The following is a 5493-nucleotide window of genomic DNA, read 5'->3' as shown; positions in this document are numbered from 1 at the left end:
CGAGCTCGCAATCTGAGCTTCATATACCGAACATGACTAGACTTGCAAACTTAAACAAGCCTAGTATATATGCAAATATAATAAATTTTACTAATAAGTATGTATCTACCTATTCTAATAAAGTAAAATAAATGTGGACACTTGTCATGTTTTGATTAATTCTCACAATTTTTTTCCTCAAAAACTAATATACCCAATACATGTAATAAATCAATAATTATCTACTTTTCTTTTACACTATATTTATATAATATCCATATATTTTTATAAATATAAATATTAACATATTATTTTACTATATATTTCAAAATACTTGGTGAATTTCAAAAATCAACAACAAATCATGTTTCTCAAATGAAAATTGTTTCAGGTTTTTTTTTTGGAACTTAAATTTGATTTTATGGGTCAAAAGTTGGTAAATAGATTGTTTGATACAAGTTAACTACATTTTGGTCAAAATTTGTTACGGGTCAAAAATGAAAATTTTGAGTATTTTTAAAAGTTTGAGAATGCAAAATAGATTTATCATCAAATTTATTATGGGTTCAAAGTGTTGACTTTAAAATGTCAAAAGTATAAAAGTTGGAATTTTAAACATGATTCGGGTTTCAAATTTATTTTTAAGTGTATTTAGGCTGAGTGGTTAGAACTACTATAGTTTGAAAAGTCTTAGTTCTGAAATTGGTTCATAACCAAAAGTCTTTCAATTATACATATATGACACCGAGAATGAATTTTTCAATAGAAAGAAGCATTCTCGGGTATGTTTTTGCACGGGCATTTTTTATTAAGTTCGTTTAAAAAAATCATTTTGTGATATAAATAAAATCAATTTATGTACACATTGTATAGATACAAGCATAGATGTAATATATTTTTTTCATATACGCTATGCAATTATTTGCTTTACTTCTAATTTTATAATTTGAATTATTCCGTGTGTGACACGGGCTCAAAAACTAGTTACATAATAGATAAAAAAAATATATTGTATAGACAATTATGAGAATATATATAACTAAATTATACATATATTATGTTATAGCAATAGAGTTTAATTTATAATTATATACAAAACATATATATATATATATATATATATATGATTAGTATCATTTGAGAACTCTTAAATTATTTAAGAACTTGAAGGAACTCTTAATAACTAACGTTTTTTATGAAAATTTTTGTATGTTAATGTTATTTAAGTGTAGTTTTATCACTTTTAACATCTATATTTACGATTATAATTATGAAAATTAGTTTTTTTTACGTATATCTATGTTTTTTTACACATATGTAAATTTTTATCACATAAATTTTACACATGTGTAACTTGTGATTTATATATGTAATCAAAAAATTTTTTAAATAAAGATAATAAAACAAGTCTCAAATAATGTTAATATGTAAAAAAAGTTAAAAAAATATTTGGTTTTTAAGAGTTTCTAAAAGTTCTTAACTTTTTTTGAGTTCTCAAATGAAACTAACCCTATATATATATATATATATATATATATATATATATACACATATATATACATATATATATATATATATATATATATATATATGAGGATCTTAAGAGAACTTTTTAAAATTGAGAACTTTGATAACTATTTTGGGCAAAAAAAAACACTTAAAAATTTTAAAACGAAAAAAAAAACGAACATTTAAAAAAAAACAAAAAATTGTATTTTTCATCTCGGTTTCATTAAAAAAAATCTAGTTATACATATATGTATATTTTTATTTAATCTCGATTTACATAATGTATACATATGTACATTATTATTTATCTAAATTGTACGTATATATAAAGAATAACATGTATAAAATTAAAAAATACGTATTATACATATATATATATAATTTTGCAAAACTGGTATTTTTTATTTTTTAATTTTTTTTATGAAACTGGGATGAAAGATAAAAAATATTGGTTTTTTTTTTTACTTTTTTTATTTTGCATTTTTTTTGTGTGATAAATTTTTTGATTTTTCTTAAAAAGAGTTTTTTTTATTGTTTAAAATGGTTTTCAAAGTTCTTAATTTCAAAATAGTTCTCACATATCTCTCTCTCTCTCTCTCTCTCTCTATATATATATATATATATATGAGGAATAATTTGAGAACCTTGTTGAATTTTAAGAACTTTAAAAACCTTATTCTTAACCGCACATTTAAATAGGCTAGATTATGTAGTTGAGATTAAATTTAATTAAAAAATAAATATGAGAGAGAATAAAGATGTACAGTGATTACACTAATTTAAACGTTCATTACACCTATGTAAAATGTTGATTCGATGCGTAAAAAATGTTGTACTTTTTCTACGTACAAGTAACATACGTATATTACATATATATGTAAAAAAAATCAAAAAAACTTGCTACGTTGAGTTCTTTAAAGTTTTTATAACCCAAATTAGTTCTCAAAAGAAATCAGACCTATATATAAAAAATTAAAAGAGTTAAACAGTCTGAGTATGGTAACTTTCTTACAAGCGGTTCACGATAACCAAAGTAGCCTACCCCTGTTAGTCAAAATATTTTTTTGACAGACATCTGCCATTTGAAATGATAAGTATTATTTGAACATCCATCATTTCAAATGGCAAGTGTGAACAGGATTTGTCAGATTTGATCTCTGATTTGATAACTCAGACTTTTTAATGTTTTCATTTTTCATTTTATATTTATTGTATTAATCTGTTTTTACATTGGTTTTATTTTTTAAAAAGACTAATAATTAATATTATTTATAAAATAATATAATTAATTAAAAAATAATTAGTGTTAAAAACAAATAATATTAATTAGTATTAATATAATATTAATTACTTTTATTTATTAAAAAGAATAATAATTAGTATTATTAATTATATTAATTAGCATATTAAAATTACTTTTATTAATAAATATAATATTATTTGAGTTCAGTCATATTTTTTTGTAGGCTTTCTTGATAAAATTGAGTTATGACAATTTAAATGGCAAGTGTGAACAGTGATCATACTATCTTATCTGACCCAGATTTTATAAAAAAGACCTACCAAAAAAGACCTACCAAAATGCATATGTGTGTATGTTTGTCAAGATGGATATTAAAGTGAAGGAATGATTACCAAGTTTGAACAGTACCCATACTACCATATCTAATTTATATTTTATTAAATGATAAGTGTGAACTGTATCCGTACTAACTGATCTGACCCATATTTTATCAAAAAGCCCTACCGAACAAAATATAGCTAAACTCAATTAATATTATATTAATTAATAAAAGTACTATTAATATACTAATTATTATTAAATAATTATACTAACTATTATTCTTTTTAATGATACTAATTAATTATTAATAATTAATAGAAGTAAAATGAATAAAACTAAAAACAGATTATTCTCTTTAATAAATAAAAGTAATTGCTATTATATTAATACTAATTAATTAATAATATTAGACTTTTTAATAATACTAATTAATTTTTAATAATTAATTATATTATTTTATAAATAATGCTAATTATTAGTCTTTTAAATAAATAAAATAAAAGTATAAAAATATTAATACAATAAATATGAAAAGAAAAATGAAACATTAAAGCCTTGGTTATCAAATCAGAGGTCAAATCTGGCAGATACTGTTCACGCTTGCTATTTGAAATGGCGGATACTCAGACAACACTTGTCATCTGTCAAAAAGACATTTTGACTGATAGAGATAGGCTACTTTGGGTATCGTGAACCGCTAGTCATAGTGGCGAATCAGAAGAAGTGACATCTGCCATTTTAAATGACGAAACACCAGCTAGTTGTCAAACTCACCTGATAGAAACTGACAGACACTAGATGTAATCAGAGATCCACCATTTCAAGTGATGAATCATCTAGAAACCATTATCATTATTTCTCTCTCCTAAAAACCATTTCAACCTTTTAAAATATCCTATTTTAAAAAAAAAAAAATCTATAAACAAATATGACCCACATATGAAAATACGTAACAGCTAAATCTTTGACATAAATAATTTGATTGGCCATAAAATGGTCAAAAAGATTTTCTTACCGGTGTAATTGATGTTGCTGTAGTTGACTAAAAGGACCATCTCACCATGGAAATCAACAATGTCTTTTCTAATTCTTGCCATCTCTTCTTCATACTGTTCTTGTGAAGATGGTTCACTCTCTTTCACCCTCTTTATTCTTTGCTGCAACTCCTATATATTTCAAGAATAGACACAAGTCAGAAAATAAACTAAACCCTTAATTAATGTCACTAGTCGTGGACTATGTAAACGCGATGACTTAACACAAGATAAGGAATATTATAATGACATGATATTTTCATATAACAATATAAAATATAAGACAAAGCAGTGATCAATATAAGGATTGTTATTTTGGTGATGGATAACGTATGCATGGGTATTGTTACTTGCAAGAGAACACACACAATCTTCTTGGGTCCTTCTGAGTCTATAAATCTATATATGAACGAAACGATCCGAGATCAACATAGATTTCAAGTTAATCCATTATCCATATTCATGACAACAAAGGAAGAAAAAAAGGTTCTTGTCAAATGGCCAAATTATCTTATGTTTTCTCAACAAATATATAAGCTTATAATAGTGTGCAGATATAAACTAACCTTATGACGAATAATGAAATACTCTTCTTGTTCCACAAAGAACACATTAAACTTGTCGACCTCATTGTTCAAAAGATACACAAACTCGGCTTCCAATTTCCCATACTCTAACGATGAAGATATCAGTCTCACGAGCTTCTTCAAATCCTTGTAATTCAAGTACATGTCACGCCACCCAGGCAGAGTTTCTTCAACATGTTGCTTCAACCTCTTTCCGAATTTCATTTTCCGGTTTTCTTGATCAAACAAAACCCTTGGGGAATCTAAAATACCCACATCACAACATCAAAATTAGTAATGAAATATATGAACTTTTTTAGAATTTATTAACAGTGAAGGGTTTAGAATATTTTGAGAGCATATGCTTGGCGTGAATGAAGTGGCAGTTAGGATAAAAGGTATGAATCAAGTCTTGGACGGAAGATAATTATTGGCATATTCCTTTAGCTAGTACTACCTCCGTCCCATTAAAAGTGTCCATATTTCCTTGTTTATTTGTTCCATTACAAATGTCCACTTTCAAAATTTATTAGCCAATTTCTAAGTTTACCCTTAAACACATACAACTAGCATTAATAAATAGTATTGGTGAACCCAATTTCAAGGACATTATTGTCATTTGCTAAGCAAAAAAGTCAATCATTCAAGCTACCTTAAACTTTGTGTTTTTCAAACCATGACTGTTTTAATGAGACGGAGGGAGTAATACTTATCCTTTAGACCAAACTAAGTAATATCACCGTTTTGGTAATAATGAAATACATTGATAGAGACTGTTATTTTACCTCTTTTTGGTTTTTTATAATAAAAAGTTTTATGATATTTAATATACAACTAGCAA

The 5493-nt window shown here is 25.0% G+C and overlaps 1 pseudogene across 1 annotated transcript; it reads right to left on the bottom strand.

Annotated features, from left to right (window-relative positions):
* Nucleotides 1-4067: 4067 nt before the first annotated feature.
* On the bottom strand, nt 4068-4899 carry LOC143618497 (SPX domain-containing protein 3 pseudogene; annotated as a pseudogene). The gene is made up of 2 exons (XR_013151020.1): nt 4653-4899; nt 4068-4218 (listed from the first exon to the last, which is right to left on the bottom strand). The product of XR_013151020.1 is annotated as an SPX domain-containing protein 3 pseudogene (transcript).
* Nucleotides 4900-5493: the final 594 nt, after the last annotated feature.

The sequence above is a fragment of the Bidens hawaiensis genome, unplaced genomic scaffold (genome assembly GCF_021521415.1).
Source record: "Bidens hawaiensis isolate Kalapana, Puna unplaced genomic scaffold, B.hawaiensis_p1.1 tig00080247_1, whole genome shotgun sequence".
Taxonomy (NCBI): Eukaryota; Viridiplantae; Streptophyta; class Magnoliopsida; order Asterales; family Asteraceae; genus Bidens; species Bidens hawaiensis.
Note: the sequence above shows the minus strand (reverse complement) of the source record. Positions and strands in the feature narration are given on the sequence as shown.